Source organism: Atheta coriaria, unplaced genomic scaffold (assembly GCF_025399875.1).
Source record: "Atheta coriaria isolate IRGN ID8LTWV9N9 unplaced genomic scaffold, Caltech_Dcor_3.1 hic_scaffold_1_pilon, whole genome shotgun sequence".
Lineage (NCBI taxonomy): Eukaryota > Metazoa > Arthropoda > Insecta > Coleoptera > Staphylinidae > Dalotia > Dalotia coriaria.
In genome coordinates, this window is record NW_027045443.1 from 4,543,926 (window position 1) to 4,556,981 (window position 13,056).

At 37.4% G+C, this 13,056-nt stretch overlaps 2 long non-coding RNA genes across 4 annotated transcripts; both read left to right on the forward strand.

Moving 5' to 3' along the window:
* The first annotated feature begins 2,606 nt into the window (after positions 1-2,606).
* On the forward strand, positions 2,607-3,302 carry LOC135794201 (uncharacterized). Its single transcript, XR_010548825.1, has 3 exons — positions 2,607-2,651; positions 2,802-3,194; positions 3,248-3,302. It is a non-coding gene; the product is annotated as an uncharacterized lncRNA (long non-coding RNA).
* Positions 3,303-6,027: 2,725 nt separating this feature from the next.
* LOC135789498 (uncharacterized) lies at positions 6,028-12,600 on the forward strand. Of its 3 annotated transcripts, XR_010547587.1 has the most exons (5): positions 6,028-6,356; positions 6,420-6,457; positions 7,273-7,313; positions 10,297-10,340; positions 11,923-12,600. It is a non-coding gene; the product is annotated as an uncharacterized lncRNA (long non-coding RNA). The 3 variants fall into 3 exon arrangements; XR_010547585.1 differs by having other exon boundaries at positions 6,028-6,457; XR_010547586.1 differs by lacking the exons at positions 6,028-6,356; positions 6,420-6,457 and adding an exon at positions 6,887-7,146.
* Positions 12,601-13,056: the final 456 nt, after the last annotated feature.

A 13,056-nucleotide genomic window follows, 5' to 3' on the forward strand; every position in this document is an offset into this window, starting at 1 on the left:
TATATTCTGTAACGTGTAGAATGGGTTGCATAACGTTGAAGTCTAAACAAGTAATATTTCAAACAGCACTGAATAAGATTCGAAGTAAATTAAGCGTTGGTAATCTTTTCGCACAATTACAATCATAAAAATGTAGCAGGCAGATACTTTATATACACAAAGTTGTTAAAGGTGAAGGCAGAAGCAAACGTTGAACGCGTTAGAAAGCGATTTGTCCACGGGCGCGTAATATGCGCACGTTTTTCTGCCCTTCGCTTCTGGCGCGTTCCATTCTATTTCGCCGTCCGCTTTGTAGCATTCCGAAGCGTTTGCGACGGCAGGCGGGCATCTGGCGTGAAAAAATAAGTCTCGTAACGGCATGCAATAAGCAAACAGCCCTCGGGAGGGTAACAGTCGTTTAAAGAACGCTGCCGCCGGATGGCCCGCCATCAACCATCAAACTTGAAACATTTGCCGATTCGCCTACACACTTCTTGCAGCGAAATACGTCGATGCGCCGGGTTTTTTCCAGAGGTGAAACAATCGCGCATTATTATCGCGGCGAAACTGGTATCCGAGTACCGTTTTGTTAATGGATTAACAATGAACTCGGTGACGGGGCGCGGATAACACCGATTTTATGATAAATTCGTGGTTTGCGTGTCGTCGATGGGAACAGGCGCGCCGCTTGCGATTGGAAATAAGTTTGGGTTTTGAACATCGGAGGAAATGCTTGATTTTCAACGTGTACTTCAAATATTGATAGAATATTACAGGGTTTTGAATATTAATAATTAAATTTCAAAGTTTAAACACTAAAATATCACAATTTACTAAATAATAGCTTTAAATGTTAACGAAACAATAAAAATCAAGAAAATAATAAAAGAAACAAGTATTTTGCGGAATTTTGATGAAATATTGCAAATTTACGATTATTGACACTTAAATTTCAAAGTTTCATCACTAAAGTATAATTTTTACTAAAATATGAAGTTTAAATTTTAACACAAAAATAAAAATTAAGAAAACAAAAATAAAAACAATTATTTCGTAAAATATTGAAGGAATATTGCAGATTTTCAGTTTTTGATGTTTAAATTTCTCTGTTTGATAACAAAAGTCTAGCAATTTACTAAAATATGAGCTTTAAAATTTAACGCTAAAATAAAAATCAAGAAAACAATAATAAAAGCAAAACAATGGAAGATTGCGTACGAGTTGTATAGTTTTGCGTACACGAATGCAGACGCGTTTAAAAAGCGCGCTTTTCAGGAGAAGAAAACAAATCCAGTTGGAACAAAGCAGAGTACAAGATGAGTACCACTGGCGGGCTTTAACAGACACATTGTGCGCTGGCGTTCGCTCAACTTGCCGCGAATGAAAAGCATAAATAGCGCCGCCGCCGCCGCGTGTATCACTGCCTGGCTGCGCCTGGCCTCGACGTTATTGTGCCGGCGTATCATTTTTCTTCCTCGAGGGCAATAAGACTTATTTAAAAGATAATCTTTAACAATAGCTCTCCGGGTTTTTATTTACGTCTCGCGCTCCTTCGCTATTGTCTCGCGAGCCCCGCGACTTATTTACCATTTTTCCACTGCTACCGCCGCCGTCCCGCACCGCCCCCGCACGGTGGCAATGTGTAAAGCTGTAAAGGATAATGTTTTCTCTATAGTTGTCTGTTCCGCACCGTCTGGATTCGATCAAGAAACAAAACAAATGTGCAAACCGAAAAAATAACGCGAAACAACGGAAAGCGCTTCCAATGAAAGCGGATACACGCGGCGAAAAAAATCGGAAAACGTATGAATAATGCATCTCATTCTTCGCGCACGAGCATCCTCGAAGAATTGCACGTCATGCGCCGGAAACGTTTATACAAAATAACAATTTGCAAGTAATTTATTAAGAAAACGGACCTTTCGTTGCGCGTTATTTTTTTTGAGAAGCGCATGAAACGCAAAGCTTAAACTTTGGCTCGTAATTTAAACTATTCGCAGCGCAATTGGCCTTAGCGTTTTTGCGCAGCGCGCAGACGAAAACGGAAAATCTTTGGAATTTCGCGTGCAATTTCGAGTTTTGACTCGGCAAAACGGTTGAACTTGGCTCGTAAGTTGCCTGGACGCGCTGTTTCCGTAGCAACGCGCTGAATTTCACGTAGTTTTACTTCAATTTCAAATGCGTTATGATATTAATTATTTCTTAATAATTCTAAGAGTTGGGTTGAAACGGAGCGAACGGAAGCGGCCGCGCTTCAAGGGAAGAAAATGTGCCTTTGGCCGAGGATAGATGCGGGCCGGAAAGTGAGAAAACATTCCAACTTTAGTGGTTATTTATAAATGTTGCCAAAGAACAACGTTGAAAATTGGCTTCATTTAATTATTATCATGGCCTGCTGCGGAAAAACTTTACTTTAATCATTTTAAATGTATGACTGAGACAGAGATACGCGTCATTCGGAAAGTGCCAAGTCATCGACTTTCTTTTTTCGTGAATCTTGTTGATTTACGTCATAGCAACAAGTGAAAAACGCCTTGTTGCTATGATATTCAACAAACAAAAACAAATGATCATGTGCAATACGCTTGCGCGTTCGCCAAAACCGCATTTTCCTTCGACGTGAATAAGAGAAATGTTCGCATAACCGCAGCAGCCGTTGACGGAGACACAGGGTAAGTACCTAAGTAGGCAGACATCTTTTGATACAGTCAAAGAGATTTATTACTTAAATACATTGCATTCATTGTAAAATGGAAATAGGTAGTCAAGATATTACAGTATTTATTAATAGAATTTTGTTTTGTGAATTATTTTAATTTTAGTTTTAATATCGCTTAAAATAAAATAAAAATGAGTAGAGAAGCATTCATCAGAGCAATACATACGCTCACAAATGATCAATTCACTTATCTGACGGGCCGACTGATGTTGGTGCAAGTACGAGAGATTGTGCCTTTATTATTGCACTATAATGAATGCAAAAATATCAATTGCAACCGATTCAAATGCCGGAGTACAAAATCACTAATGGCACATGTAACTCTTTGTGTGGATCAACACGGCAACAAGATCAAAACTTGCATAAAATGTCAGGCATTGGCATTTAAGATCGCACTACATGCAAAACGTTGCCCGGACGCAACGTGTAAAGTCCCAGCATGTTGGATGTTCAAGTATTGGTATACTACTGGACAAGCACCTACAAGAAGGAGAAGGTTTGTTTTTTGCAATTGTTAATGTTTCTTATAGTGATTTTGTTTCTGTTTAGGGCTTGAGTTGAAGAGAAGAGAATTTTTTTTAAATAAAATTGTTATTTATCACTATTTTTTGTTGTTTTGTTTATTATTAATTTCAGGAATTCTTAAAACTGTGTGAAATGTGTGAAGTCACATCCAAATCCAAATGATCAAAGAAAATATTGACTGCTATTTTGTCTGCGCAGTTTGTTAAAGGAAGAAAATTTGTTGAATCAAAGCAGTGTTCATATATTTCTATTTATAGATTTGTTGCTATCAATATCAATATTGAAGTAAAATGAGTTGTGACTTAGATAAAATGTAGTAATATTAGAAAGCAGCAAGAGGCGGTTTGGGGCGAATTACTTGGTACGTCGCTGAGTGCCAAGCGGAAAATGCAATGCAGGACGGAAATGGCATGCACTCGCAAATATATAGCGCGGAAATACAAGCGCGCGACAGTCTGGAGTGGCGGAGATGCGGCGGCAAATCTCGAAATTTATGAACTTGTAAAAAGTGTCTCTGGCGCTGCCGCCGCCGCCGCTCATCGTCGCGCCGGTTGCGTTCGCACGATAAAGAAGTTAAATGCGCGCCGGGTCCGCAGGTTACCGAACAGATAAGCCAGCCGCCGCCCGCGCGCCGCCAAAAACGAAGCCGGCGAGCGCCGGCCCCGGCCGAAGGTATTTAAACGAATTTACTGGCTTCGGTTTTGCCGGCATAAGCGCCCGCCCCAAATATAATCCCCAAAAATTATTAGCGGTCCTAAAGACCTTCGAACCTTTATGATAATTTAAGAGTGGCTTCGGAATGTCGTGGCGAGCGCGTTCGGCACCGGCAGATTTTATTTGAACCCTCGCGTGTGCAGATTCCTCACGCCGCGCGCCATATTGAAAACGTAAGCTGCGAGCTTTCCTCGCGCGGGGGTGGAGGCGGAATTTCTACGGGCGCGCAATGTTGCGCTCGTCATGTTCACACAACGTTGATAAATAGGTATTTGTAATGCCGATCACATAATCGGCGCACTAAAAGTAACACGCCCGAAGACCGCCGGCTTTTTTATTTCAATTTAAAGTTGCGCCTGAGCGTGTTGCCGACTCGCGGCACGTTTTTTTTAACTTGGAGAAATTAAAAGTAAAAATATCAAACGAAACGAGAACTTGCGGTGACGCTTTCGCGGCGAACTTTTTCAGCCGACGCGCAACTTCGAGCGCACATACGGAATTACAAGTGATGCAACTTTGTACTCTTAACGTGAGTAAGCCGACATAATAAATCAGCAAATTACTGACACTGCCACAGCCACAGCGAACGAAAACAGAGTGAGGCGGAGAGATTAATTTCGAAAAGTTTTCCCCGGCAAACATGTGAAGATAAAAATCAATTATTTCTGAGTCTTTGATCCGGCCCTACTCAAATACAACTATTTTATTCATTTCATGTCCCGCACTTAATAGTTCCAGACGCCGGAGTGGAAATTAAATACGGAGCCGTCCGAAATTTCCACGAAAGGGCAAACAATCTGCGAATGACACGCGAAAAGCAAGCCAGCGAGGGAAATTTCCAAAGATGACTGACGGATGTAAACGCGCACCGGTGTGCCCAGCCGAATAAAAAGGTCTATTCCGATAATTAAACTTTGACTGGGCCGTCAACTGTCGCTGCTCTTAGCAACAATGTATGATATAATTCGCGGGTGAAACTGACCGCTTCCTTGCCGGGTTTGACGTGCTTTTGCCGTTGCCGCGGCCTGTCGGTCGTTTCCATGTTAATTGCTTATGTTCGCCGAACGACGAGTCGGTTCGATGTTTAAGTTTTCGAGAGTCAAGTGTTTGGAAAGTTTGGCCGAACGCAGTCGACGTACGAGGCCCTATGGTCTGGTACTTACAAACGCAGCAATTTCCACCCTCGTCGTGCTGATGGTGCGGAGTGTGTGAAGTGGGATACTTCCCGAATAAAACAAATACCTACATGTGGAATCAACGACGGGGAGGTAAAGCACAACTGCACATACGAGTGTAAGGCATTTGCAATTAAATGCGCAAGCATTTGCGCGCTTCCATTCGTGGTTAATGATTTGCATGTATTTTTACTGTGGGGAAACTTCTATGGTAAGTATTGAATTTCTTTATCATTTTCATAAAGAACTTTTGTGATTAACTCACAAAAGCACGACAAAAATTGCATTTTTGTGTTTCGAAAGTTTTAGCTTGTTTAGGGGTTTTGCTCCTCAACCCGATGTCCTAGAAGAACCATTCTTGCATCAGATTGTAATTATTGATAAAATGTATATTAATATAAAATGTTACTTTTTAGCACTTTTAGACGCATTTTTCGACCTTTTACTCTAGGAAATATAATTATTTTATATTTTTATCTGATAAAGAATTTTCCAGTCTTCCGTAATCAATAATTTGTTTAGAAGATATTCGTTGTCGAAAATTGTCGATAAAAACTATCAATTAATAATACAATAATAATTTTAATAATATTATAATTCGATTTATTTATTTTGAATAAGTATATCTTATTGACTTCTATATTTGAAGTCTTGAGTTATGTATAAACATTGCTATTTGTTTTGATAGGGTGACACATGCGCACTCTCGTGTACGTGTGATACACGAACACGGCCACTTAAGTGCGTGACCACTCACTGACTCATACGCAATCGCTCACTGACTCAAATGTACGCCACACTTTTTGAAACGCTTTGTATTTTCTGGAGGTACCAGAAAGTATTCTCAGGTGGCGCAACGATGCATGTTTTAACTGAAAATATTCCTGCGAGTGAAAGTCGACGAGCACAGTTGTGATGCCGGCGCGCAGCTCTTACTTCGTGCGACAGATAAGAATACTGCGTCGAGTATTCGTGTTTCTCATTGTAAATTCGGTATATTGCGGTATATTTTATTGAATTAAGTGTTAATTAACGTGTTTGATAATTCGGTAAATATTTATCGCGTATGTAATCTTCGGAATTGAATATTTTGTGTGTTTATTACATTTTCGCGTGGATTTCTGATCGGTTGTCGTCGGACGCCGGCCGGCAGACTTTGTGTGTGATTATAAATAATATTTTGGACTTCTGCGAACTATTTTTGACTTCGGCACAACTCGCTCAATGGCTCAATGTGTTACCTGGTACGAATACTAATTTAAATAATTATGGAGAACAAGACGAAATTTATGGTAAACATATTTCAGTATCAACTCACATTTGATTTGCGGTGTTCGATACAGTGGTAAGTAAAATTTTTAATCATTTATAGTATCTATTTTCTTCAATAAAACTCAAATCATAATTTCATGATTTAAATTTTAGTTCACTAGAATGAACTAAATCATGAAATAGAATTGCATTAGTTTTGAAGACAGTTCTATTATCAGTGTTTGTCTATAAACAACTTTCTTATCGCATTCCTCGTGCGAGGTGCTACGCGTAAGATTCTCGTCGCGTTGTCGCATGCAGCACATTTTACTTTAGTTCTTATCACAGGCCATCGACGCGCCGCTGGCTTTGCGCATCTATTGCAATTCGCGCACAAGGTCGCATGGTATCGACGCGCTGGCTTTGCGCATCTATTGCTTGTCAACTGTCGCATCTTTGCGTGCGCAGTTTCGGCACGCTCTATTGATGGATTGCAGCTAGTTTCGTGCCGCTCTCTGCCATGTCCAAACGTATATCGCGCAACGCGTTTTGTTTTATCAGACTTTTATTTTCAAAGTTTGCATTATATTCGGTCATCAATCGACTTAGTCGTAATATGCATCTGCAGTGTTTTCCTAATAAGTAATTGTGCGTTTAATGTGCCTAATTTTTTTTCGCTTGCTTTTAATGTTTATATTTCAAATTACAATGCTGCGGTTTTATTGTCGGTTATTGTGGGACGTGGTCGATCGCTAGATCAATTGGAAACCTATTCGTGCTTGAGTAAGTTACTTTTATCTGACCATTGCGATACTCAGCACAGAAATTTTGTTTTCTCCCATGTGTGAATATAATATTATCATATTGTATGAAATGTTTTTGTTTTAACTTATGTTTTCTTTTAATTAGCGTACTTGCCGTATTCTTGCAATCCGAGGAGCGCTGCATTGGTAAGTTTATAATTAAGTTATATTAATAGACTGCTTAAAAACCCCGCCTCACAAATTACTATTATATTATTCCGTTAAATGTTTTATCACATTTCACCTGCGTCTTGCAATAGCCCTCGAATTAGGGGGGCCGTATAAATTTCACATAATGGTATTATGGAAAACAGATCATATTGCGGAAAGCCTTTGTAAAATGATCAAACTTTTTATCAGATTCTGATATCGCATAAGGGGTTTAGCTAGCTTATTTTTTAGAGAATTGTCCGTAGATTAACACGCTGCGATCAGATCCTATTTATCTCTTTTTGTTTACGAGATATTCGCGATTGAATAAAATGGCCAATAATTGAGAAATGTCACTTTTTAGCACTTTCAGTCGCGTTTTTCAACCTTTTACTTTAAGAAATATAATTATTTTATATTTGTATCTGATAGAGAATTTTCCAGTTTTTCCTAATCAGCAATTTTCTGGTTGCTAGCGCTTCTAGTTTATGAGATATTAATTATCGAAAATCGTCGATAAAAATTATCAAGCACCTCCCCTTGGCGATTTTTTTCTTAAGATTTAAAATTTCATCTCACAGATTTCTGTTTTAACTATCCTATCTGATAGAGAATAGTCCGTAGATTAAGACGCTGCGATCAGATCCTATTTATCTCTTTTAATTTACGAGATATTCGCGATTGAATAAAATCGACAAAAATTGCAAAATGTTACTTTTTAGCACTTTTAGTCGCGTTTTTCGACCTTTTACTGTAGGAACTATCATTATTTTATATTTGTATCTGATAGAGAATTTTCCAGTCTTTCCTAATCAGCAATTTTCTGGTTGCTAGCGCTTCTAGTTTAAGAGATATTAATTATCGAAAATCGTCGAAAAAAAGAATCAAGCACCCCCCCTTGGCGATTTTTTTCTTAAGATTTAAAATTTCATCTCACAGATTTCTGTTTTAACTATCCTATCTGATAGAGAATGGTCCGTAGATTAAGACGCTGCGATCAGATCCTAATTATCTCTTTTAGTTTACGAGATATTCGCGATTGAATAAAACCGACAAAAATTGCAAAATGTCACTTTTTAGCACTTTTAGTCGCGTTTTTCGACCTTTTACTGTAGGAACTATCATTATTTTATATTTGTATCTGATAGAGAATTTTCCAGTCTTTCCTAATCAGCAATTTTCTGGTTGCTAGCGCTTCTAGTTTAAGAGATATTAATTATCGAAAATCGTCGATAAAAATTATCAAGCACCCCCCCTTGGCGATTTTTTTCTTAAGATTTAAAATTTCATCTCACAGATTTCTGTTTTAACTATCCTATCTGATAGAGAATGGTCCGTAGATTAAGACGCTGCGATCAGATCCTATTTATCTCTTTTAGTTTACGAGATATTCGCGATTGAATAAAATCGACAAAAATTGCGAAATGTCACTTTTTAGCACTTTTAGTCGCGTTTTTCAACCTTTTACTGTAAGAAATATAATTATTTTATAGTTTTATCTGATAGAGAAATTTCCAGTCTTTCATAATCAACAATTCGTTGGTAGCTAGCTCTTTTAGTTTAAAAGATATTAATTTTTGAAAATCGTCGAAAAAAAGAATCAAGCACCCCCCCTTGGCGATTTTTTTCTTAAGATTTAAAATTTCATCTCACAGATTTCTGTTTTAACTATCCTATCTGATAGAGAATGGTCCGTAGATTAAGACGCTGCGATCAGATCTTATTTATCTCTTTTAGTTTACGAGATATTCGCGATTGAATGAAATGGGCAAAAATTGATAAATGTCACATTTTAGCACTTTTAGTCGCGTTTTTCGACCTTTTACTGTGAGAAATTTAATTATTTTATATTTTTATCTGATAGACAATTTTCCAATCTTTTATAATCAACAATTCGTGGGTTGCTATGTCTTTTAGTTAAAGAGATATTAATTATCAAAAATCGTCAAAAAAATGTATCAAGCACCCCCCCTTGGCAATTTTTTTCTTAAGACTTAAAATTTTGTCTCTCATATTTCCCTTTTAACTATCCTATCTGATAGAAAATAGTCCGTAGATTAAGACGCTGCAATCAGATCTTATTTATCTCTTTTAGTTTACGAGATATTCGCGATTGAATGAAATGGGCAAAAATTGATAAATGTCACTTTTTAGCACTTTTAGTCGCGTTTTTCGACCTTTTACTGTGAGAAATTTAATTATTTTATATTTTTGTCTGATAGACAATTTTCCAATCTTTCATAATCAACAATTCGTGGGTTGCTATCTCTTTTAGTTAAAGAGATATTAATTATCAAAAATTGTCAAAAAAAAGTATCAAGCACCCCCCCCTTGGCAATTTTTTCTTAAGAATTAAAATTTCATCTCTCAGATTTCCCTTTTAACTATCCTATCTGATAGACAATAGTCCGTAGAATAGTTTCTGCGATTTATTGTGCCTATTGCAAATTCGCGCACAAGGCCGCGTGTCTTCGACGGACCGTCTTTGCGCACCTCTTACTTTCTTATCATATACTGTCCCGTCGTTGTTTACGCAGTTTCGGCATGCACTATCGGTGGATTGCAGCCAGTTTCGTGCCGGTCGCTGGTTAATACAGTCGTGTTTTGAGAGACTTATATCGTTTATTCGGACTTTAATATTCAAAATTTGTGTTATACTGGAAGATCAATCGACTATTTATTTGTACTTTGCGACTATAGTAATTTGTTTAAGTTAGGAAATGCCGGTTTTTGATCGCGTTTGTTATGTATATTACAAGTCGCGTGATAGTGGATTTGAAAACATTCTTCACTTGGCATTGTGTTTGGTGTCGGTTACTAAATTAATCGCATATATTTATATCGCTCCCATTCAGAAAGATCTATCAGGCTTGTGTAAGGATTGTTTTAACAGAACAGATTGTTTATTTTGTGTTGATTGTTAATTACATAATTCCATTGTATGAAATATATTTGTTTAAATTTAAATGTTTTTATTTAGTTACAGCATTCGTTGTGCCTGGCAGTCCGATAAGCTGTACACTGGTAAGTTAATAATTCAATTCTATTTTTCTCCCTGTATTGTAGTTTTTTTTAATATAACACGCGAACGCGGCGTCAGAATAAGTTTGGAATAATTTTCCCACATGCAGAATTTAATTCAGTATCTCCCTGTATTGAAATTTGTTGCGAGAAAATTCTGTAACGCGAGTTATATTGAAAGTTGTGTTTGTGCGCCGTAGTACTCGTTGCGCTTGGAATTGTAGTTTTTTAAATATAAAACGTGAACGCGGTGTCACAATAAGTTCGAAATAATTTTCCCAGATGCAGAATGTAATTCTGCATTTTTTGTATAGGAATTTATTGCAAGAAAATTCCGAAACGCGAGTTAATTTGAAGGGCCGTAGTACTCGTTGCGCTTGGAATTGTAGTTTTTTTGTTATAACACGCGAACGCGGTGTCACAATAAGTTCGGAATAGTTTTTCCAGATACAGAATTTAATTCTGCATCTACCTGTATAGAAATATATTGCACGAAAATTCCGTAACGCGAGTTATATTGAAAGTGGTGTGTGTGCGGCGTAGTACTCGTTGCGCTTGGAATTGTAGTTTTTTTGTTATGACACGTGAACGTGGTGTCACAATAAGTTCGGAATAATTTTCCCAGATGCAGAATTTAATGCTGCATCTCCTCGTATAGTAATTTATTGCAAGAAAATTCCGTAACGCGAGCTATATTGAAAGTTGTGTGTGTGCGCCGTAGTACTCGTTGCGCTTGGAAAAGTAGTTTCTTTTTGTTATTACACGCAAACGCGGTGTCACAAGAAGTTTGGAATAAATTTTCCAGATGCAAAATTTAATTCTGCATCTTCCTGTATAGAAATTTATTGCAAGAAAATTCCGTAACGCGAGTTATATTGAAAGTTGTGTGTGTGCGCCGTAGTACTCGTTGCGCTTGGAATTGTAGTTTTTTTTGTTATGACACGCGAACGCCGTGTCACAATAGATTCGGAATGATTTTCCGATATGCAGAATTTAATTCTGCATTTTCTTGTATAGAAATTTATTGCAAGAAAATTGCACAACGCGAGTTATATTGAATGTTGTGTGTGTGCGCCGTAGTACTCGTTGCGCTTGGAATTGTAGTTTTTTTGTTATAAGACGCGAACGCGGTGTCACAATAAGTTCTAAATAATTTTCCCCGATGCAGAATTTAATTTTGTATTTCCCTGTATTGAAATTTGTTGCGAGAAAATTCCGAAACGCGAGTTATATTGATAGTTGTGTGTGTGCGCCGTAGTACTCGTTGCGCTTGGAATTGTAGTTTCTTTGATATAACATGCGAACGCGGTGACACAATAAGCTCGGAATAAATTTCCCAGATGCAGAATTAAATTCTGTATCTCCCTGTATTGAAATTTATTGCAAGAAAATTCCGTAACGCGAGTTATATTGAAAGATGTGTGTGTGCGTCATAGTACTTGTTGCGTATAGTACTCCATTAGCGTATTATATTTTATTTTTGTTATCTTTATATTTAGGTGCTATATAGTTCTAGTTCATTTAGCGAATTATAAATTAATTAAAGTGACAAATCACAGCGCATCTGATTTGTGTTTGATTTTAGATCTCAAGGAGTTGAACGTGACCTCGGTGTACAATCGTGCCCGCATTCAATTGTAAGTATTGAAATTCTTATCATTTTCATATTGGCCCTGTTCACGTAGCCTGCTATATCTTTTCCTTGTTTAGTCGATCGTGCGATGTTGTTCAGTACACACGTGCTTTGTTCACAAGTCGATCTTCGTAACTAGTTTGCGCGTTTCTTGTGATTTTAAGTCGGTAGTTGAATTAGAATCGATCAGCAAAGATAATATTTAGAATTAACGGACTAGTACGGCGTGCAGTTAATGAATCGCGCGTGGAAGTCAGAATTGTGTAGTTTTACAATGTGCGCACGTTTTTGCCGTCTACCGTCGGATATCTTACGTTGGCTAAGAAGTCCGTCCCAGTGGTTTTATTTGCGTAATGATATTAATTTGTGAAACTAAACACTGTTTGTCCCCGTGTGGAACATTTTAACCGAGAAAGTGCACGTAGGTAATTGTAACATTAACATTCGATGAATTAAACAATTAGTGAAGATGTTTCATGGACGAAATAAATTTATCAGACGTTAAGGAAAAGCGAGGTAACCGTTGTATAAGTAAATACTCTAAAAATAATTCAATTTTAACAAATAATTTTAAAATTCAACATGTACTCTTGTGATTGTATGAGTTGCAATAAACTATACTTTTAATATTACATTTGCTAGTATATTTGTCTGTGTTTCCTTTTTGTCGTTTTCAGAATTAGATTTAGAGACCGCATTTGATAGTACGTGTTTGAAATGCGAATAACAGGTATATAAATGTTGTTGTTTTTAAAAAGGTAACAAAAACAACAACATTTATACCTGAAACGAATATGCTTTGATATGAGAGCTCGGTGGCTCAGCTGGCATGTGCGTATGCTAGCATGCTTGGGATTCGTGGTTCATGGTTCGAATCTCAGTTGTAGGAAGCAGTTTTATTAAAGAATAAGAAATTTAAGAAATGTGGGTTGCATACCACAGAAATATAGATTCGAATGTTAGAAATAAGTTGAAGAGCAGAGTACGGAGCAACAATAGGAATAAGTAGAAGATGGTGGAAGAGAATATGAGAAGAGAATAGGAGAGAAGTAAGAAGAGAAGAGAGAGTACAGGAAGAAAAGAGAA